Source organism: Gorilla gorilla, chromosome 8, assembly GCF_029281585.2.
Source record: "Gorilla gorilla gorilla isolate KB3781 chromosome 8, NHGRI_mGorGor1-v2.1_pri, whole genome shotgun sequence".
Classification (NCBI taxonomy): Eukaryota; Metazoa; Chordata; class Mammalia; order Primates; family Hominidae; genus Gorilla; species Gorilla gorilla.
Genome location: NC_073232.2, coordinates 13,287,192 through 13,311,665, shown reverse-complemented (window position 1 = coordinate 13,311,665; position 24,474 = coordinate 13,287,192). Strand labels below are relative to the sequence as shown.

At 39.2% G+C, this 24,474-nt stretch overlaps 1 long non-coding RNA gene across 1 annotated transcript; it reads right to left on the bottom strand.

Annotated features, from left to right (window-relative positions):
- Window positions 1-18,235: 18,235 nt before the first annotated feature.
- LOC129524863 (uncharacterized) lies at window positions 18,236-22,097 on the bottom strand. Its single transcript, XR_008668802.2, has 3 exons — window positions 20,599-22,097; window positions 20,362-20,519; window positions 18,236-18,730 (listed from the first exon to the last, which is right to left on the bottom strand). It is a non-coding gene; the product is annotated as an uncharacterized lncRNA (long non-coding RNA).
- Between the last annotated feature and the right edge of the window lie 2,377 nt (window positions 22,098-24,474).

Sequence of the window (24,474 nt, the reverse complement as noted above, 5' to 3'; positions counted from 1 at the left end):
AGAATTTGACTTCTTTGTAGCCCTTATCAGAGGAGAAATCATTTAAGGTTCTTAAGAATTGTGAATGACGTTGAGTAAACTCCCAATAAATATTAGTTATAATTGCTGACTCACTTAAATAGAATGCCACCTGGTATTCCTTGAATTTTTGCTTCTTGTTCCTTGAATAAATGCATAATATGAATCATTAACAAAAAAGAGAAAAAAGTTGCTGTTTTAATTTGGGTTCCCTGAAAAACATCTCGAGAAAAGGGTTGGATTGTAACCCAAGAGATGGGCTCTTCCTGACGTTCAGTTCTTGCTTGGAAAGTGGAGGTAATAAACGATTTCATTTTATTTTGTTTTCCATCCTGTATCATGAAAGAGTTGGAATAAGAATGTAATAGTACACAAAGACAGCGCTACTATCTTACAAATTACTTCATTAGACAGAGAAAGTATGCATGTTGGTGAGAATTTAAAAATGCATTTTGCCTGGATAGTGTACAATTCATAACAGGGACTTAAATGTAAAATGTACAAAACAGGAACAAATATTGTAAAAATCACCTTTACTAATGCATATGAATTCTATCAGCTGCCTGGCATACTGTGCGCACAATTTCCAAGTATTAATACATTTACTTCTCATTCAGTGCTGTCAGGGAGCTACTAGAAATTCTCCCATTTTACAATTAGGGAAATTCAGGCTCAGAAACTTCTGCATCCTGCTCAAGATCATCTCCTGTCGTCTTGAATCAGTATTTGAAGGGAAATAGCCTGAGCTCATACTCCACACATGAGGCCACAACTCCATGCCACTTGTTCATTTATCTTTTGGGATGCCTTGTAATGATTGGCTTCATGTCCTCTCTACCTTCTCAGCTAACAGCTCAGTGACAGCAGGGTCCTTTGTACCTTATTCACCCTTAGGCTGCCTGTGCCTCACACAGCGCCAGACACCAAGGAGGTGGAGAATAGATACTCGTCGATTGATTTGTCTTAACATAGAGCTGCTCATTTCCACCTGTATTTCTGGTGAAAGAAAGAAAAGCTGAGGTCAGTTTTATGGGCCATTAAATGTTTTATGCTCCCGGCAAAGCTGACTCAGTCCCCAGGCAGGTTGTGTTCTGTGCTGCTATGTTTCGTCCACAAGAGCTGGGCTTATACTTCAAATAATACATCCATTCTAATCACAGAAAATGCATTTTCAGTTCTAAATCAGTCACTCGTGTTATATTTGAAATACACCTTCCAGATTCAAGCACCTTTCCCTGTCATGGACAGCTTTGTATTTAAAAGAATCCAGATTCCCTTTGTTTGCACTGTGGTTTCTGCTAAAGAATTTGAGAACTCCCGTTAAACACAATGCTTTTGTTGGAGGCTACAGGTTGTTTTGATTAGAAAATGTAAACAAAGTAGATTCACATTGTCCACAGAATCTGGAAATTACACCTTTACCAGTTATGGTGTTTATGCTGTTTTCTATCCTTTTAGATAAAATTTATCAGAGGAAATGACTCAGCAATGAAAATATTATGTTGTCCAGGTGCCAGTGTTTTACAGGCTGGTGGTAGTGAAGACGTTAGGTTGAGAGTAAATGTCCTTTAAATAAATTGTGTGTAACCTTGCCTATTCAGGAACACAAATGAAAATCAAGAAGAAGAAGGAGGAACAAGAGGTGAGAGAAAGGGATAGTTGGTAGCGGATGTTGGAGTTTTATTTATAGTAACTAGCTAGTAAACCATTAATATATCAGCATATTGATGGGTTTTTCGCCGTGTTTTCTTTGAAATCTCTGACTAGATTTTGTGATTAAGTGTCACTCTGTAGATGATAAAGTAAATGAGACTTCATAGTGAATACTAATATTGAAAAAACTGAAAACAGGGTTATAAAAGGTTTGCTTTTTGTACAGCAGCAAAGCAAATAGGATCTGTTTATAGAAGTAGACATTAAAAGCAGAGTCTCCTACTAGCACCTTCTGAGAGATCCACAACCCTTACTTAACAGTTTATCTATTTTTGTTTCTAACACTGGCTCCTAATTTGTCCATGTATTAAGTATTTTCCCGGGAGGGTATGGCATAAACCTGCAAACATCCCAGTGGTTGGAAGATGCTTAACAAACACAAATGGATGCTGGTGATATCATAAATACCAGACCTGAGAAGCATCCTTTTACATTTTTCAATCAGCCACTTATCTAAAGAGAATTCATATCTTTCCCCGATCCTCCCTACCTCCTCCTAGAAATCTCGCCCTAGCCAGGGACATGAGTTGAAGGGCTTTTCTTTCTCTTTGGCATTATTATAGGAGGACAGTGTGAGCGCTGCAGCAGGTCTGAAGTGAGAGGAGAAATGAGAGACCTTTGCTCCACGGCTGGGCAGAGGCAACGCAGTCCATGCGGATGTCCCTGCTGGGCTATTGTGTTCTGAGATATGGAACTCGGCAGTGGTCGTGATGCCCCCAATCACAGTGGAATTTAATCATTTCTTATCAAAGCATTGTCTCTTCCAGATATTTTTCTCACTCTAAACAGCCGGCAGGAAAAAAAGAAAATAAAAGATAAGAGGAAGAAGGGAGCTGAGAATCTTTTGTGAAAGGTGAGGAGGTGAGAAGGTGAGGAGGCACCAGCCACACTGAGGAAGGAAGGGCTGTTGCCAAGAAAAATGCTTCTCCATGAGAACTTGTCCTTTCCTCTGCTTTTCCTCCAGCTCTTTTCCTCCTGAACACCACTTAGTGATTGGCACGAAGCACATTTTACCCCTCCCCAGAGGCAGCCGACCTGCAAGACCTGCAATAGTCACACTGTGTTAAAGAGCATCTAGGCGGGAGGTACTGCTAACCTCAACAGACTTTCAGAGGATCCAAGTCTGTGTGCATTTGGCAGGAACGCAGGTCTGTAAAGTGACAACACAGCCATTTCATAATCACCCATCTGTAAGACATTTATCAAGAGCCTGAAAGCCTGATAACTTATCTCTCCTCTTGAAAGGGGTATCCTAGTCCAGAGGATCCCAAGACTTCTCAGCTTGTCAACCTTTTAATTAAATCCCCAGGATGATTTCTTGATGTTTAGCAAAGCTACTCACCAGGCTCTGTGAGTGGAAAACTCTGGGAAGTGTTCCCTGAAAGTGCTCAGACCCTGGCAGAGAACAGGGTCTTTGTGCTGTGAACTCTGATCCTGTCCTGTGGGCCCGAACCTAACACATCCTATAGTGTCCACCAAGATTTGCATCAACCATGTCCAGGTCCTCTGCAGATCGTCCCTGGGAATGCTCAGGCCTTTGGATGCGCTTTCATAGCTGGTCTTTGCTTTCCTCTTGTCTCTGGGTCTCCAGAGGGACTCCACTGTCTTGCTCAGCTCTCTAAGCCCAGAGTCTGCACAGTGCCTGAAAGAAAGCATGTGCTCAGTGAACATTTATTGTGTGGATAAATTGATAACTACATGAATTAGAAACAACCACTCAGCCTTATAGGGTAGCTGTATGTGGTAGGCAGAATAATGTGCCTCCTCCCGAAGACATTGTAGCAGAGGAAAAAATATGTTTTTCTTACGCCAATCTTAAGTTCACTGATTGAGACCCTGCAAATTAGACTGATAAAACATAGATTAACAAGACAAAAACAATCAGGAGTTTACTAACACTCACATCCTTCATACACATAAGAAAACCCAGTGATGAGTCACTCTACTGGGTGGTTAGAACTTGGGCTTCTATAGCATCTTAACAAAAGAACAATTAATTATTACAGTGATGACAAGAGGAAGAAAACAGACATTTAGTTTCCAGAGCAGCAAACTGGGAGATAGTAAACATATGAGGCAACAAGGCAAGGGCTAGTGAGTGAGGTTTGTTAGGTCGACTTCTGTGGCCCCTACAGGATGATAAGGGGCTAGAGTTTTTTCGGTGATTAACTCCTGTCCTTCTGGGTAGAGAGAAAGGGAGACACCTTTACAAATGATGCCCTGCCTTAGGCATACGGGAAGGGTTTGAAAGATTTTCTTGTATTAGCATATTCTCAATTGTCTTTAGCCCAAAAGAATCCTTATGCCAAAGTGGCATATTTTGGGGTAGCATGTTCTGCACCTCCAAAGCTCGAATTGATTTTATTTCTTCTCTGACTGTGCAAAGGCACTAAAATGCAAGGATGCAAATCAAATCTCAGGCTGTCTCTAAGACACAGGCCAAGGGACAGCTTTCTGAATAGTGAACTAAGGGGACATGTTAATAAAACAAACTGATACAAAAACGTATGTTCAGAGATAATTTATGTGGTAGTTACATGACAGCCTCAAAACACAAGATTAAGATAGAGAAACCAAACCAGGAACTAATAAGAAAATCAACCATTTTCAGGTTCAACCATTAACTCCAACAAGGATAAAATTGCCAAACAAGTTATTTAGCATTGTGTGAGTGAAATATGTAGATTTCCATATATCTTGTTATCTGGCTGACTGACTTGAAGTCATTTTAATTGAGTCAAGCCTAATCCATGCAGTTTTTTGGAAGTAGAATCCAATAGCCAGGGTAATGCCAGTTGCTATGACAAGCATCCATTCAACTATACAATGGCTCGGAAAATAAATGAGGTCTGTTTCTCATTCCAAGGTGATGGAGGTCTATTTATTGTTCTAAGAATGTGCAGAAATTGGTGTTCCTAGTCAATGGATGGCTCTTTTTAAGGAAGTGACTCAGAGACCTGGGTCCTTACATCTTACGGTTCCACCAGCTTCAACACTTCCAAGGCTGCCATGCTCCTGTGCATGAAGGTGGTGAAGAAGAAGATAGCATTGGGAATTGTACATGACAGAGTTTTATGCCTGAAAATGGTGAGTGCCACTTCAGTTCTCATTTTATAGGATAGATATATGTCACATTACCATTTAACTGCAAGAAACCCTAAGAAATATGCTTCTGCCATTTTTCCGGAATGAACGGAAAATGAGTGAGTAGTTACCTGGTGTCTGGCACTAGAAATCAGGGAAGTATCTGTGATATACCCTAGCTAAAGCCCTGGGCGTTACCACCTCTCACAGTTCATTGCAGTCTTGAGCAATCACATATCATGAATATTTACAACTAAATGAATAATTGAAGTTCACCTGTTTCAAACCTTCCTTTGCAGATAAAAACAAAGCCTAGAAAAGTGAAATTCGTCTTCGAAGACCATGCAACTTAGCTAATGACAAAACTAAAACAATTTTCAAGTCATAAATTTGTACCTAAATATTCTTTCAACCACAATTCGTAATCCAGTATTTGATTTTTTAATCACAAGCTCTCTCTTTGGGAATTATTAAAGTGAGTAATCATAAATCCCTAGAAGTTTGGGAAAAATGATAAAAACTTAGGGATTATGTCTATTAAAATATATTACAGGATAATGCCCATCAATCAACAAGTGAAAAAAGAAAAGGTGGTATATATTTATACCATGGAATACTACTCAGCCATAAAAAGAAACAAAGTAATAGCATTCACAGCAACCTGGGTAGGATTGGAGACTATTATTCTAAGTGAAGTAACTCAGGAATAGAAAACCAAACATCGTATATTCTCACTCTTAAGTGGGCATTAAGCTATGAGGAAACAAAGGCATAAGAATGATATATTAGACTTTGGGGACTGACGGGAAAGCGTGGGAGGGGGGTGAGGAATAAAAGACTACACATTGGGTACACAGTACACTGCTCAGGTGATGGGCGTGCTAAAATCTCAGAAATCACCACTAAAGAACGTATTCATGTAACCAAACACCGCCTGCTCCCTAAAAACCTATTGAAATTTAAAAAAATTAAAAAACAAGAAAATTCCATATACATAACATAAATTCAAACATTTTTAAGTGCACAGTGTTAAGTACATTCACATTCTTGTGCAACAAAACAGAAGTAATCAGATAATAACAAGTGTTGGTGAAGATGTGGAGCAATTGGTATCCTCATATACTGCTGTTGGGAATGTGAAATGGTGCAGTAACTTTGGAAAACAGTCCAGCAGTTTCTCAAAAAATTAAATAAAGCGGTACCATATGACCCAGCAATTTCACTCCCAGGTATGTAGCCAAGATAAATGAAAACACTTGTCTACACAAAAACTCATGCAAAAATGTTCTTAGCAGCATTGTTAATAATAGCCAAAAGATATGAACAAGGCAAATGTACATCCACTAATGAATGGATACATAAAATGTGATACATTGATATAATGAAATAGTATTCAACCATATAAAGGAACAAAAAACGAATACATGCTGCAACATGGATGAATCTCTAAAATATTATACTAAGTAAAGGAAGTCAAACACAAAAGACCACATGTTATATGATTCCATTTATATGAAATGTCCAGAGCAGGCAAAACTACTGGAGTCAGCAAGTAGATTAGCGGCTGCCAAGGGCTGCTCGGATTAGAGAAAAATGGGAGGGTAACTGCTAAAAGGTACTGGGTTTTTTTTTAAGTGATAATAATATTATTAAATTGATTGTGGTGATGATTGCACAACCTTGTGAATATAGTAAAACCACTGAATTGTATATTTTTTAAAAGGATGAATTTGACATTTTAATTATATCTCAATAAAGCTGTTACCAGAAAGAATGTATTGCAGAAAATAAGTGAGCTGGTGAATAATTGTTATTTAAACACCTTTGATTCTTTGGAAGGAGATTACTGTGGAGTACAGACAATCGTAATCTCAGCTTACTCACATTTTCAACACTTTGCAAAACTCATAGCAATGCCATTTATAAACATAAGAAATGAGAAGATAAGGACATTTTTATGCAGTTAATATGGCCTTTTGATTCTGTATAAAGCATGCCTACAAGAAGTAAATGAAGTTAATGACCACTTGTTGTCAGCAGGAAGTGTTCAATACTAATTATGTTAAAAAATGTCATTTTTTTTGGCAGACAATTTTAGTATAGAAACAGAGAATATGAACCTCTATTTACCAGACTGAATCATTCAGTCAGCTTAGTTAAACTTTATAGCTAACATTCTATTAGATTCACTGGGATTTGGTACTATTTATTGATTCAAAAATATTTATTTTTTAATATTTTATTTTCTTTCAACAGTTTTTAGGAAACAGGTGGTTTTTGGGTACACGGATAAGTTCTTCGGTGGTGATTTCTGAGATTTTGTTGCACCCATCACCCTGAGACCCAATAATGTGTCAAAGAAAATACTAAACACAAAGTTTAGGTTCAAAAGACTTGTGCTCTTCTGGAAATGTATTTTACTATTTATTTGCTTCCTTGTTACATGTTAGAGGAGGAAGATTGATAATTCTTCCCATCTAATGAACTCAGAGCCAATAAAGCATTGTTGCTTTCACGGAATTACGTTGGGACATTTAACTGAAGACAAGCCACTTTCTTGGAAACATAGAACGTTTGTCTGGCTGCTGGAGGACCTGTAGTCTACTTGATAAAAAGTAAAGGTGACTGTCCCTGGAGGCAAATATATGGACCAGGAGGTGTCTATGTTTACAACAAAATGCAAATACTACCAAGACTCCCTTCCTTTTTGTGAAATGTAGTATATATACACGTATATACACATATGTGTGTGTCTATATACACGTATATACACATATGTGTGTGTCTATATACACGTATATACACATATGTGTGTGTCTATATACACGTATATACACATATGTGTGTGTCTATATACACGTATATACACATATGTGTGTGTCTATATACACGTATATACACATATGTGTGTGTCTATATACACGTATATACACATGTGTGTCTACATACACGTATATACACATATGTGTGTGTCTATATGCACGTATATACACATATGTGTGTCTATATACACGTATATACACATATGTGTGTCTATATACACGTATATACACATATGTGTGTCTATATACACGTATATACACATATATGTGTATATATACATATATACATATATGCGTGTATATATACATATATGTGTGTATATATACACATATATACATACACACACATATATACACACACAGACACACACACAGAAGGGTGTATATATATATATTTGCACACACACACACAGTCTGCAGAAATATATGTTTAATGGGAATTTTGAGTCAAAGAGATAGTGACTAAATTAAGCATATTGGCAGTTTGAAAATAACACCTATGGCTGGGTGCGTTGACTCACGCCTGTAATCCCAGCACTTTGGGAGGCCAAGGCAGGTGGATCACCTGAGGTCAGGAGTTCAAGACCAGCCTGGCCAACATGGTGAAACCCCATCTCTATTAAAAATACAAAACCCAACTAGGCATAGTGGCAGGCGCCTGTAATCCCAGCTACTTGGGAGGTTGAAGCAGGAGAATCACTTGAACCCAGGAGGTGGAGGTTACAGTGAGCCGATATCTGGCCACTGCACTCCAGCCTGGGTGACGAGAGCAAAACTCCATCTCAAAAAATAATACTAATAATAACACCTATGAAAATTAAGAGTAAATATTCTTAAAGTTTATTTTATTCTTCTACTGTTTGCATTTACATGTGAGCATCTGACTGTAACTTGAACATCAAAATTATGTTTGGAGAATTCACTTTACTAATGAACAGTTCTTAACGAATGACCATGTGAGACTCAACTCTGGCTCTAGCCTCCAGCTGCTTCTTTGCCAAATATTTTTGAGTCTGGAAAGATGACTGGAAATTACATCAAAACAACATTTTGCATGGATTATCTGATACGTCCTTATTTTTGGCCAGACCAAAAATACTGTCAAAGGAGACTGCTATTTCTTCTTTTCACCCTGACAGAAACATGAAAACTATGATCAAAGTTTTCACTGAAGAGTCCCATGTAATGTTCTGTGCTTTGTTTTTCAGCAAAAGACTGCTTTATAGTAGTTTGAATTTAGGTTAACATTTGAGATCTGGTTTTCTTTCTTGGCTGAGATAGTTCAGCTCTCCTTTGTTTGTTTAAAAGGAAACATCAACTTTCCAATTTACTCTCTAAAATTGGTTTTTGTAGTTCCCTGCTGGACTGGAAGGGCACCATCTGTTTTAATAATACTGAAGTGAAAGGGGGAAAGTTTGTGAAATGGAAGTCAACTGGGAGTGCTCTTAGTCATCACAGCTCCACTTGGAGAAGAATCCACTCTTAAGTTCATGAATTTACGTTAAACCCTGGTCAACCCAGGTAGTGTAACAATCAACACAGACTTCCATGTTCTGGCAAGGGACAGTCAGTGAGAAAATTTTACATACCGGCAAACCAGCAGCAAAAATAATCTAAATATCAGGAACGGAAGAAAAAAAAAACGTAAACATATACGAAAAAAACTTCAGCTGTGAAAGAAATACGATATTTAAGTTGACTAAAATCTTTCCTTTTTCCTTTAATTCATAAACTTCACCATTTTTGCCCCTCCCTCCCTCACTGCCTTCCTTCCTTCCTTCCTTTCTTCATTCTTCCTTCCTCCTCCCTTTCTTTCTTCCTTCCTCCCTTCCTTCTTCCTTTCTCTCTATTTTTGGACATTTACATATTATTAGATTTGTTCAGGTTTTGATCTTTACTGGAAGATGAGAAATTCTTGCCTCCAAGCCCAAATAATGCTAACCCTTATTCTCTGGACATTTGACAGCAGAGTTTCCTTATCCTGACACTGAAACAAAGATTCTATTTCTCAGCATTGAAAGGTCTGCATACAACTCATCTGTTCATTGGTTGATGGATGGACTGATTTGTTCTTACCTGGAATTGATTATTTAGTAACTAAACTACACACACACAAACACACACACACAACAAATGCACATACATACAAACAAAAATTAAAAAACCACACACACTTAAACACATACAACACACATGCATACATAACACACACAAATATACACACACGTATCTGGGAGGTCCCAACCTTCCAGGGGGAAACTGTCTCACGCTGCTTAAAGCTTCCACAGGCTGCACCTGCTGTTCCAATTTGCCCCTCTCTCCAGTGGTTTGAAAGGTAAGCTGCAAATAAATGAGCACTATGTGTAGCTGACCTTGCTTAGAGTGGCATTTTAATGCATTTGACTACAGCTGCCTCTAATTTCAGTGTTGATATTTTAATGCAATCCAACAAATTTCCAGGAGTGACTTTGCAAAATTTAACCAAGTATTGCAAGATGAGCTGGGAACAAGCAGGTGCTCTTCTGTAAAAATATACATGGGGCCGCTGCTGGCATTGATTTCCTTAGCATGTTATCAAATGCCCTGCTGTAGCAACAGTCTTTTTCTGTTTTCTTCTGATGCTTAACTGGAGGATGATTCAATCGTAGACCAAGAAACCGTGGTTCAATCACAACATTCAAAACAGCCCGTGTGTAACGGCTCAGAGCTCCTCTGGATGGATCTTGCATCTCTAAGCTAAATGCAAGTTCACAGATTCCTAAAAATACCCCCTGATGTGAGTCATCCTGTTCCAAAGAGCTCTAAAGAATGTTTTCCACAGAAGTGGCGAGGCACAGCCCCAGGGTGTGGAGCTCTCGTCTGAGTTATGTAGGCAACTTGCGTCAGCCACATATTATGTTATAGTCTCCATATTCCCTGGCGCTGAGCGTGGATAGCTGGAATGAGCTGTTGAAATACAAACCTCTGCAGCAGCTTCAACTCTGCCTCCCAAACAAAATGGATCTGTGTCAAAGGAGAGTTGCGCAGGTCACTCAAGGTGTGCTTTCTATCAAAGGGTTTTATTCAAGAAAGAAACCCAAAGCCAGAAATAAAGATGGTAGCCTTGGGCTTTAAGGAAAAAACAAAACAGACAAACAAACAAACAAAAAAACCTGTCTTTCTTAAAGCTTCCCCATTTTCAGACTCTCACACTGAAAGTTGAGAGATAGTTTTGCCTCCTCCGTGAGGTGGGCGGAGGGTGCTGTGAGAGAGGGAAACTCAAGCTGGCCCAGATCAGCTGTGGAATAGGTGCACTGAGAAGATACTGAGGTTTCAGCGTAGATGCCCACTTCTGTCACAAGTGCAGACTCTGAAGACGCAGTTGGCCTGGGCCCCATTGCTCTGCTGTCTCCAGGAGTCACGAGTGGCGCTTTATCAGAGGATCCTGGATGAAAGGAGAAATCAAATCATTTTCTAAGAGTGGGACTTCAGGCATGTGAGCCTGTGTTTTAAGAGACAATAACTCTTTTAATGCTCCGGAAACTGCACAGCTAGAAGACTGCGGCTCAATGTACACATGTGGATAGCACAGTTGCCTTGGGTCTTTCTTCAAAATAATAGGATATAAATTATACACGAGGAAAACAAGAGAGGGTTGGTGCTGATTATCAGCTTGGACAATCAATCATACACTTTAAATTTGAAAATACAATATTTAGAGGCACATGGCTTCATTGATTCTCTAATAAAAGTGTTTTATCCTCTGATTCTCACAGAAAAAACAATCTCTAGAATCTTGCTCTTTTAAGAATTCATTATTCCCTTGTTTCCAAACAGGAGCTTACCAACTATATGATCATTTTTTAAAAACAATTTAAAAGTCATATGTAATTTAGAAATTTGTCAGATTACTACCTCTTAGTCTAAGCAGCAGTTGCAAGGTTATCTAGAGACTGTTTCAGAATCTTTAGTTTTTGAGCCCTATTAAAAGAAACATATTCCTTACTTTATAAAGACGTAAATGGTCAAGTAATTTTAAAAAGCAACCAACTGATACTTTATTAAAATTCATACAAAAATTTACCATCTTAACCATTTAACGTGAACAACTCAGTGCCATGTAGTACAAGCACAGTGCCGCACCAATGGCATCACTCTCTGGGTCCCGAATGTTTTCATCACTCCGGAAGGAAAGCCCGCACACATCAAGCTGTCACTCCCCATTCTCTCCTCTCTGCAGACTCTAGCAACTCTCAATTTGCTTTCTGTCTGTGTGGATTTGCCTATTCCTGCGATTTTATCTAAATGGAGTCAGACGGTGTGTGGCTTCGTTTACTTAGCATGACGTTTTCCAAGTTCATCCATGTGGGAGCGCATGTTAGTGTTTTTCTCCTTTTTATGCCTAAATCATATTCCATTGTATGGGTGGACCATGTTGGGTTTATCCATTCAATCGTGGATGGGTATTTGGTTTATTTCTACCTTTTGGCTATTATGAATAATGTCGCTATGATTATTCATACACAAGCTTTTGTTTGAACACCTGTTTTCAGTTTTGGGGGGTATATACCTAGGGGTGGAATTGCTTCGTCATCGGGTAATTCTACCTTTAGCTTTCTGAGAAAACAACAACTGTTTTTTTACAGTGGATACAGTGGTTTCACCATATTCCTTTCCCACCAGCAATGTGTGAGGGTTCCAGTTTTTCCTCATTTCCAGCAATACTTGTTATGTTCATCAAAAAAAAAAAACAGCTATTATAGCCACCCTAGTGGGTACGGGGTGGAATCGCATTGTGGTAACTCATTATTAAAATGCAATCTGAAGCAGCACCGGAATTACTGTGCACAGAGTGAGGTAAACTAGCAGGCTCATTCTATTTTCTATTTTTCTTTTTGTCCCATAAGAATATTTAGGCCTATTCTAACAAAATGGCCCGACTCTCCACTTTTTGCAGAGGCAGATGACATTTAATCTATAGCCATGTGTGTCTGATTGAATGCACCATCTCCCACTACTCCTGTCATGGCAGATTTCTTGGAAGGAGTGGTTATTTACATTCTGGTCCTCCCCATTCCCACCCCTGGCTATTTCTTGACTAACCCTGATGTTCTACTTTATCTACACCAGAGAGACATTTCTTGCAAAGGTCCTCATGCTACCTTGGTCTCTCCATCTAGTCCCCTATGTTGAGTCCTTCTGCTCCTTGGCCTGCACCGGGCTGACCCTGCTGGCCTGCAGTTCTCAGAACATGCACTTCTCTTAGCATTCATGGCCTGCTACTCTTCTGATTCTTGGGGATTTTCTTCTTCTGATCCTTATGTGCCCATCCTGACCACTTATCTGCTGTCCCTGCTACCCAGTGACATCTTTCCTTCTCCTTCCCTAAGTGCAGGGATGATTGTTCTCCTTAATGCACACTCTCCTTAAAGAATCTTGTATGCTTTTCTTGCTTTGTTGTTTTGGAGGTGTGTTTGTGTATATGTTTGTATGAGTGTGCACCCGTGTGTGTGCATGTGTGTACATGAGCATGAGTATGTGCATGTGTGTGCATGTTTATGTGTGTACATGCATGTGGGTGTGGTGCATGTATGCATGTGTGTTTGTGTGTTGCATGTATGTGTGTATATGAGCATGATGAGTGTGTACATATATGTATGTGTGTGCATGAGCATGTTTATGTGTACATGCATGTGTGTGGGTGTGGCACATGTATGTATGTTATGTGTGTGTGAGTGTGTGTGTATCGGGTGTGTGTGATTAGTAATTCATCTACTTCTCAATATTGAGAAATTAGTGTCATCTTTTAGGCCTTTGTTTCCATCCCCAAATCTAATCAGTTTTCAAATTTTCTCATTCTGTTGCCTTTCAGATTCCAATTCTGCCTTTTCTGATTCTAAATGCCTCTCAGATCCTAGGAAGTAGGAGAGAATCAAGTGATGGGGTGAAAAGAGTCAAGACGTATTGAAAAAGATGTTAGGAAACAACAGGTAACTTTTGTTACTTCCAGCGTTGCCAGTGATCAGCATTTCTGTTCAGTGTGGTTGCGCGTTTGTAAAAATGACTGAAAATGTCTGTCTAGAATAAGAAAGTCAAGATTCCATACAATATTCACAGTAAACATGATCTGTTTTACAAAACTATAGCTCACTCATTCCAGAAATTATTCATTCTTAGAGATTTATTTGCCTCCTAGATTTGTCTAAATGACAGAGAAATGTTGACTTGAAATCGTGAGATCATCAGGTCCAGGATAAGTTCTGAAAAGTGGGGCAGTTTCCACTACCTCGTGCAGCAGCCTATTTCTCCTTCTACAAAATGAGAGAGATTAGAATAAAAGATCTCTAAGATATCAAAAAAGTGTAGTTCTTGGATGCAACCAAAAGAATCAAAATCCCATTGCCCTAAGCAGAAAAGGAATTTCTGTTAACAGTTTACAGAAATGATAAGAAGTGTGGGAAATGAGGCTGGGGAAGAATGAGGACCCAGAGGAGGCCAGGCTTTGGGGAACATGGCAGAGGCCACCAAGGGCCTGCCTGCCAGGCCAGAGGTTGTCTGCCTCAGCAACCGATCCCACCCCTCTGCCCCCACCCCCAGTGCTGCTGGGCTGTGACCTGCATCACCTTCCCAAGCAACCGTCTACTGTCTCTGGGGCTCGTGGCACTTCTACAAAATTAAATTAAAAAATAATTCTTACTTCTAGCATCCAATGGCCTAACACAGATCACATCCTCCTATTACATTGACTTGGGGGAAGAAGGAGGAAATACCTGCCCCTTTGGTTTCTAAGCAGTGGGGTGGGGTCCTGAGTCCTACAAAGTCTCACTTTTAGGGGAGATCCCCTACAATGGTAAGCGTTTTCATAAAGCTGTAAGAAAGAAGATAAATTTTCACCATATTATGACTGTGATGTTTGCAAAGGAGATTTTTCAACTTAGATTGCTCCAGGCTGTACTGAAAACCTGGATTACTGGGCTCCTTAAGATGCTGAAAGGCAGGAAAAAGGGGGGAGGAGGAGGAAGGAAGTCAGAAAAGCAAGCAGTGGGAAAGCTGGAAGAGATACAGTATACAGAGCAAGGACAAAAAGTTTTGGAGGAAAATATTAACTTTTCTCATTTGGAACTCCATCAGGTTTTGTGGAACCTAAATTTTATACAATTCCTAGAACCTTAAAAACAAAAAAAGAGCAGAATTATGAATACAAAAAATGGTACAAAAGTAAATACTTGTTTAGGGAAGCAGAGGCATCCTAATGAATCACTGCAGCTCTGAAGACTCAGGCCTTGCCTAAAAAGATTTTGTGGCCGAAGTTAGATGTGGGCAGAGATTAGTCTTTCTGGGCGACTTACAAGACAAGCTCACATGGAAAGGCTTCCTTACTCTCAACCTGGCCTCCCTCCATCAGCAGCACTATACAGCTCCCATCAACACCTCCTCTCACAGGTGTGGGAAGCTTCAAGGGATGCTCAGTGAATCTCCCTGGGCTCCTCTCTCTCCTCCCATCTGAGGGGTGCGAGCTGGCTTGTGGTGTATCCCTCCACACATTAATTCACAACACGGTTGCTGAGGATGTGCCTTGGGTCAGGTCCGGTGCTAAGATGGGGATCCATTTATAACTGAGCAAGACGTGGGCATTGCCCTTGTGGTAATTAACACAAGTAAAGAGAAAGAAACGTAAGAAAATTAAAAAGCTTCTGAAGTCACAAGTATTCCTCCACCCAAGCAGAAAACAAACATGTCTTGTTGCAGGCTTTGCTAGAATCAGGTGCACAGTTGTATATGAACCTTAAATACTTCAGACTTATAAACACTATTTTTGTATAATATTGATTCTTTTTATTAAATAAAGTGAAATTACAAATTAGAAGCTAACATGTAAGTTACTCTCTCTGTGTGGACACGGAGGAGGGAAAGTGGGAGGGACATGAGGGCAGGGCGAGGGCCAGGCAATGGTGTCAAGGGTCAGAGTGCAGTTTCAGAGAGAGTGATGATGCCCAAGGGAGACTTTGAGAATCCCTGGAATACCAGCATGCCACATAAGCTGGAACCTGCCAGAGCACCCCAAGGTCTATAAAATCAGCGACTCTTTGCAATACAACAACACAACCAAAAAAGCTCTCTTTAATTAACACCCAGGATAGGACACACAGCTTGAGATGTGTCACATGGCAGAGGAATGCAAGTCAATACAGAAATCAAATTCATGACCCTACAGTAAATGCCATTGGCAGGCAGGTGCCATTGACTGGAACAGCTTTTTCCCCAAACCACATAGGCCATCTTCCTTGCTGCTGGAGATAAAGCATCCTTCACGAAAACTCAGAAATATGAATGTTCTGTGGAGCATGTGGGGGGTGGAGCCTCCATATGATGTATAGAGGCATAGAAATACATATACATAGAGATGTTTGTATCTCTCTATGTGTAGGTGAAAATGTGTAAGCATACTTTCTCATTACTGGATTATGAATGAATAGCTGACCATGAGTACAAGGCTTGCCCACTCTCATTTCTGACGTCATCTTAAAATCTCAACTTGTGCATCACATGTGGTTTTGAGCTACATCTCAGCCAAAGAAGCTCTTGAAAATTGCCACTTTTCTGAAATGTGGGCACAATGGTAAGTGAATTGAGCACGATGGGTAACTGGCTCCAGGGTGGACCAAGAGCTGAGAAACCTACTTGGTTGAGAAACGCAGAAGACAGACGATACTATGTAGCGCTATCTTACTGGTCCCTTCTTTTAACCTTGAGCACAGCGGCATTAACATTAATTTAAAATTAATCTGTTATGCAACCTTAAATCAGCTAATTAGAAAGGGCAGAACACTAATTACTTGACCAAATTGGCGTCAACTCATGCTTAACAACCAAATCTGCACAATTGCTGCCAGATATGAATCTGCAAAAAGTGATATACACAGAAATCTACACACAAGCACGCGTGCGTGTGCACACACACACACGCTACACTTTCCTAGTGAGTTTAGTGCATAGATTATGAAGCTAGTGTCTTCACAGTAGCTTTGTTTTTCCTGTGCTGCAAAAGGAATGGCAGCCCTTCTCAAATGACCCTACTGCCAAAATGTGATTTTAGAAACACGTAATTATCATTTGTTTCTGCAGCAGCCTGCCTATAGGTGCTTCATCTGAAAAATTTATGACGATAGGGATGGAGTCCAGAGAGCTTTTAGGGAAATAATTTGTATTCATCCATGGCACCATTTTAAGTGTTTAAAGGCTTTCCATCCTTTGAAACTTTATTTCCACTTAGACCCATCCCATCCGGACCCAGCTTCAGCTGTGCTCCATTGACCTGAACCTGCTCTCTGTCTGTGTCTGGCAGGTACTGACCTAAGTGTGCCTTCACATGTTTAGCTGCTTCATTATTTGATCCACATGCATGGGGATATTGCATTGTATTCATGCTCCACCCTGAGGAACAGAAGCTGCAACAAGGTGCCACTGTCTCAAACACCACCTGCTTGCTGGGGGTCACCTTTAAGATGTGACAGTTTTAGTTTCACCATAAACAGAATGGAAATCAGTAGAAATATCTGTGGACGCCTGTGTGAACTTTATGGTGCCTTTGAACTTCACAGGGTAAAGTTCTTATGGCACACTGCTCAGTAATATGGTCTTCCTGTTGGCCTCAGGGATCTCAGAAAGGGAAATCCTCTATTTTCAGTGGCCCAGCTACACAAACAGTGCAAGGAGGCAAGTTCCTTATGCAGAATCCAGACACCCACCAGGCCTGGCTGCCCTGGTTCCTGTTTCTTCCCCATCACCACCACATTTCTATGCTGTCAGCAGGACTCAAAAGGCAAATTGATTTAGCTCATTACAATTAGGATGAATTAAAAGCAATATTTTTACTTCACTCAAAAAGTCAGCAGGCCACAAAATATATTGCTCTGCATATATAGTAGGTAATGCCTCACATATGATTTATTGGAGAATGAGCTCGTTCATTTCCAGGAATCTTCTAGATAAATGAAGTTCACCACTAATATGTTAGAACTTTTTTTAAAAGTTAACTTTTATTTTCCTAGTAGCCATTTAAAAATATATTAACCCCCCCTCCCTGCCTTCTCCCTTAATCATGGCATTTATTGCTCAGGTTATTCCAAAATTACTGCCGTAACATTAGCAATGAGAAGTTAATAGATTAAGAAATCATAAAAATTCACAATCAAGCTAATTGAAGTTTATTGTTTTGCTAAGGCCTTTGAGATTTTATACGAAATGATAAAAGCTAGATGACATTTATATCTGCAAAATCCAATATTGAGAAATTGCTGTGTGTGTACATATGCCTTTCCTTCATCCTCTTATTCACTCCACACTCATTTGAGGCTCTTACAGGAAAATATGCACCTGGCTGAATTCCATCTCCTACACCCAACACACACCTAGGTCATCAATGCTTTGTATATTGACCTGCATAATTGCTTCTTTTGTTCTTACTGAGAACTTCCTAACCCCTTCACATGTCTAACCCAGGCCACAAAAACTTTTCAGGATGGTTAGAATTGTAAGGTAAAATTTTATTTTCTTGTCTCTTCTTTTTTAAGCAAAAGGTATAGAGATTACCTGAATTTGAAAAAAATTAGAGAAGGGTGGTGGTGGTGAGTACCAGGAACTCTATATTTATTGATTTCATGATTTATCCATAATCAAGTTTATTGTTATCTACAAAAATTTTGTGTGGTTTTAATGAAAGTGCCCTTGGAGTGACTGGCGTGTGCAGGAGAGTTTCCACTCTGCCGTAGACGATGCATAAGCTACTACTGGACTGGCAGCTCTGACCCAATGGTAGTCCATGGCTGGAGTCCTGTGTTGAGGGTTCTATCAGTGCATCTAGGCTTTTTAAATAGAGCAGGGTCTTCTTAGCAATGCCTGCTTTGTGCACAGGATTGGGATTTGCAGTATACATGGCATGGATTTCACATGCTTATCTTACATGCAGCAGCTTCAACCACTGAGACTGTTGAGCTCGTCTTCCTCTTTGTACCTGTCCATTAACATCAAGTTTCAAGGTTGTCAACGCACCAAGATCTGTTAAGCATCTTACTTAGACTCTTTCCTCCTCCAAATTAATTGCTTCCAAATTTCTGCTGATGGAAAGTAAGATAAATCAACTGATTAAAACTGTATTTATAATAGATTGATTTCTAGACAGAGGAATGAAATAAGATAAATATGAAACAAAACAGATAATAAATGTTAATTATAAAATCTTGGTGGAGTGTACCCAAGTGTTCACTGTGCAATTATTTCAGCTTTTATGTTAGAAATATTTTATAAGATTTTTGGAAGAATTGTGCTTATGGAAATCATTAATAATCAGTGATTGAGTACGTAAGAGGATTGCCTAAAAATAAAAGCATGGACTTTCATGGAAATAATTTAAAACACTGTCATTGTTCCTCAGGTTCCATTTTTGTTCGTTTCTACATTTCTACATTTTGTTTTCTGTGTAAAATAGTCAAGTAAATGGCATAGAGTGGGTCATTATTTCACATTTTTAAGATCCTTTGAATAATAGTATGGGGTGTTTTGCTACCTTGTTTGTTTTGTCTTGGCTTTATTCATTTTTAAATTTTGATTATATTGAGAAGGGAGAGAAAAAGAATAGCAAGTATTTTTTTCCCTTAAAATACAAATCCAACATAAACCACTCTCCTCTTTGTCATCAAATCTGCTTGGCAGCAGTGTTGTGCCACCCACAATATATTACTCTAAAAAGCAAAGCTAGGCTAATTAATGTTGTATAAACCTAGGAGAAAATGCAAAATCGATGGGAGGCAGCTGGTAGGTATTTGAAGTTCCAACCTATCTCTAATGGTTGAATCATATTTTTTAAAAGGAATGCACTGCCCTCAAAACCCAGGGTTACAACAGCTCCTAAAAAGCCCATCAAAGACATAGCATGTATAGAATCACGAGAAATCGATGGGTCGGTTTCCTTCTCCTTACTTGAAAGATCGTATGAGTTTCTCCAGCTTTCTTCATTTATTTACTTTGGAACAGAAGGCAATATTCTCACTAAATTTAAGTGGTTCACAGAAAATCAAGCTTTATGAAAATATTCATAAATTAACTAAACTGAAATAAGCAGTGTAAGTCATTTGCTCTCTTATTTTGGGGATCTGGAAACTTCCTGCTTGTGTCAGAAAGGAAAACAAAGAGAACATCTATATCAGCATAAGAGAGTGGATTAAAAATTGGCCACTGATGGAAACAGCAAGTATAGTTTGGCATAAGCTATCACAGCAGCTTACACTCAACAATGCCGAGATACCTGGCAACATTAACTGTGTGAAAACATGCCAGGAGAATTATGGGCCTTCAGCTCCTTAAAATAACAGAATTCTGCTTAATAGATTGTTCTGCACTGCTCAGCAGACAATGACCACAGGCCGTCTTCAGTGGTTCCTGTTCTGACCACAAAATAAATGGAAGTTGCGACTACCATGAGCAGGAGCTCAGATGAGAGATTCACTGAAAAGAAAGCAAATGCCTGTGGACAGTCAAGGTTTTGAAAGAACATCAGGCCATAACTCCCGAGCTTGCCTGCCTTACAGCAATGTGATGGAAAGCATAGCCTTGGCTTCTGTGATTTTTAATAGTTGAAGAAATCTAAGTCTAGTTTCTTAAGATCTAAAAATAAATCACCGCAGAGTGTCCCATAATCTGTACACTACAAGTTATTATGAAAAGATGAAAGTAAAAGCACACTAACAAAATATAGCAGGTAAAGGAGCTGGTCAGCCATGGGATGTTGAAGAGCAGATGCCGGCATTCTCACTGGGAATCTGTCAACCCAAACTTCATCGCTGCTTGTGTAGAACCAGCAGACTCGGTGTGACTTTCAATCTGTCCCCCAGAGGCACCTGATCACTGGAGAGAAGTTGCAGAGTTGAGAACAAGACTGATGGTTTTATCTCTGTCTGAAGAGAACCATGAGAATAGCACTTACTATTGATGAAGCCACAAGCACACTTGATGAGGCCTGCAAAGAAAGCTTGGTCTCCAGGCAAGGTGGGGACCATTGCGGAAGTGAGATGCAGAAAACGGAAGTGAGGTATAGAAAACGGAAGTGAGTCACAGGAAACGGAAGTGAGTTATGAAAAACAGAAGTGAGGTACAGAGGATAAAAATGAGGTAAGGGAAATGGAAGTAAAGTTCAGAAAATGGAAGTGAGGTACAGAAAACGGAAGTAAGTTAAGAAAAACAGAAGTGAGGTAGTGAAAACATGAGGTACAGAAAACGGAAATGAGGTACAGAAAACAAAAGTGAGGTACAGAAAACAGAAGTGAGGTAGAGAAAATCAAAGTAAGTCACAGGAAAAGGAAGTGATTTATGAAAAACAGAAGTGAGGTAGTGAAAATGTTAAGTAGGGTACAGAAGACTGAAGTAAGGTGTAAAAAACAGAGGTGAGGTAGTAAAAACTGAAGTAAAATATAGAAAACGGAGGTGAGCTAGATAAAACGGAAATGAGGTAGAGAAAATGAAAGTGAGGTACAGGAAACGGAAGTGAGTCATGAAAAACAGAAGTGAGGTAGTGAAAACGTAAGGTACAGAAAACGGAAATGAGGTACAGAAAACGAAAGTGAGGTACAGAAAACGGAAGTAAGTTACAGGACATGGAAGTGAGTTATGAAAAACAGAAGTGAAGTAGAGAAAAAGTAAGATACAGAAGACGGAAATAAGGTATAAAAACGGAAGTAAAGTAGTGAAAACGGAAGTAAGGTACATAAAACAGAAGTGAGGTAGAAAAAACAGAAGTGAGGTAGAGAAAATGGAAGTAAGTCACAGAAAACGGAAGTGAGTTATGAAAAACAGAAGTGAGGTACAGAAGATGCAAATGATGTTAGGAAAACAGAAGAGAGGTACGGAAAACGGAAGTGAAGTAGAGAAAACAAACGGAAGTGAGTCATGAAAACCGGAAGTGAAGTAGAGAAAACAAACGGAAGTCATGAAAACCGGAAGTGAGGTAGTGAAAAAATAAGATACAGAAGACAAAAATAAGGTATAAAAAACGGAATTGAGGTAGTGAAAACGGAAGTTACAGGAAACAGAAGTGAGGTACAGCAAACGGAAGTGAGGTAGAGAAAACGGAAGTAAGTCACAGAAAACGGAAGTCAGTTATGAAAAATAGAAATGAGGTACGGAAGATGCTAATGATGTTAGGGAAACAGAAGTGAGGTACAGAAAACAGAAGTCACAGGAAACCGAAGAGAGTCATGAAAAACAAGTGATGTACAGAAGATGAAAATGAGGTAAGAAAACAGAAGTGAGGTCTAATAACCGGAAGTGAGGTAGAGAAAACAGAAATAAGTCACAGGAAATGGAAGTGAGATAGGAAAAACAGAAGTGAGGTAGTGAAAAGTAAGATACAGAAGACGGAAATAAGGTATAAAAAACAGAAGTGAGTCACTGAAAATGGAAGTAAGGTATAGAAAACAGAAGTCAGGTAGAAAAACGGAAGTGAGGTAGACAAAACGGAAGTGAGGTAGAGAAAACGGAAGTGAGTCACAGAAAACGGAAGTGAGTTATGAAAAACAAGTGAGGTACAGAAGATGGAAATTAGGTAATGAAAACGGAAGTGAGGTGTAGTAAATAGAAGTGAGGTAAAGAAAACCAAAGTACATCATAAGAAATGAAAGTGAGTTACGCAAAACAGAAGTGAGGTAGTGAAAAAGTAAGATACAGAAGATGCAAATAAGGTATAACAAACGGAAGTGAGGTTGTGAAAATCGATGGTACAGAAAATGGAAGTGAGGTAGAGGAAACGGAAGTAAGTCTCAGGAAACGGAAGTAAGTTATGAAAAACAGTGAGGTACAGAAGATGGAAATCAGTTAAGGAAAACAGAAGTGAGGTACAGAAAATGAATGTGATGTGGAGAAAACGGAAGTAAGTTACAGGTAACGGAAGTCATTTATGAAAAACAGAAGTGAGGTACAAAGATGAAAATAAGGTAAGGAAAATGGAAATGAGGCATAGAAGACTGAAGAAGGCCTAGAAGATGACGAGGTACAGAAGACAGAGGTGAAGTACAGAAGGTAGAAATGAGTTAGAGAAGATGGAAGTGATAGAAAACGGAAGTGTGATAGAGAAGAGGGAACAAGGTTCAGAAGATGGTCATGAGGTACAGAAGACAGAAGTGAAGTACTGAAAATAGAAATGAGTTAAAGAAGATGGAAGTAAGGTACAGAAGACGGAAGTGACATGTAAAAACACCCAATTGGTTACAGCTCTGCGTTTGCTTTATTTGAGCCTGGTCCGGACAGTTGGCCACCTCTGACTGGCAGAAACTGATTACTACAAGAGGAGGTGACAGTTGGTTCATATATCCAGTTAGGTTACAGCCCACTATGTATGGAGAAACCTTTCAGGCAAACTTAAAATATGTAAGGAGAACACTTTATTCCATGCTTAATTTAACAAAATCATAAAGAGTATTTATGCTAATTAAGAAGACAACCAAAGCTCTGAGAAGTGGCTTTGCCAGAAGTTTCCATGCTGGTAAAATGCAGAGCCTTTATTTGACGCCAGTGAGGCTGGCAGCCGAAGCGACCAGCTATCCTGGAGCTCCTCCTGTACGTCCACGATTAAGGAAATTCTTCCATCCTGGGCAAATGGGAGCAGTCTAGTTGGTCACCCTAGTTCTGCTCTCAATCTTGTTGCTTCCCACTACACCACGACGGACATTATTCTCTCCATTGTTTTAATCTTTTTCTTCTATTTTGTGCCATGTAAAATAATTCATGATACAAAAGGTACAAAAATGGTTTGGGACAAAGCAGTATTAAAACATATACATTCAAGCTCCTGGTAGACTTCCTTTAACACACAGTTGTAACAAAGAGAGCCTCAGAACTACGCCATTCAGGACTACACACCCCTGTTTTTTTTAATTAAAAAATTCTTTATTTTTATTCACATATTAGGGAGGGGGATAAAAACTTACTGCCATGTATTTTTATGGCAAAAAAAGATCCTAGGTAATAAGAATATATGTTATTAAAAGTTACATCACTAAGAGTTGAGCTTGTCAGCTATTCAAAAGCTGCAGTTGGGGGTATGAATCATTAGGAAATGGCACAAAGGTTAGAGATACAACCTGTGACTATTTAAAGACATCACAGCCTGGTTCCCACCCTCAGAGCACAGGGAGCAGAAACAATGTGTTCATTTTGTCTTAAAAGTCCCATCAGGAGGTCGACAGGGCCAGTCAACACAGACATGTTCTAAATATTTGCCTTACGGGTGGACATAATTACTTAAAATACAAATTTAGGCTGCTAAAAATTTCAGTATACTATTATCCTGAGTTCTAGCTTCAACCTGTACCTGTATATATGGCTGCAGAATAAGGTTTTGATAGCTTACTTCTACAAAAAAGGAGAACAACATCTGTGAAAACACACAAAAGCCTAACGAGGTTATGCTTTCATTCCATGGAAAAAGTGTGGCATTGATTCATTCTCAAGCTGGAATATATTTCCACAATAAAATAAAATTTGCCTTCAATTTTAAAGGGAGTTTTTATTATGAGAAAAACACAGTCAAAAGGAAAAAAAATTTTTTTCACTCGGCATGTGAAAAGCCATCAAGCGGCCTAACAGATATTGGGCAAAATGCCACAATCTCTGGCGGAAAGTGCTGTCCTGGAAATAGTGTCCACTTTGACCAATACCAATGAAACCTAATGATGACCCCTATCTGACGATGATTTAGTGTGTTAACAAACTTAAATAGAATTTGACTAGCGCTAGGAAAATATAATGTGTTTCCTGTGTATTATTATGAGAAAAATAAACATATGATAAACTATCAAAGTGAAGAATG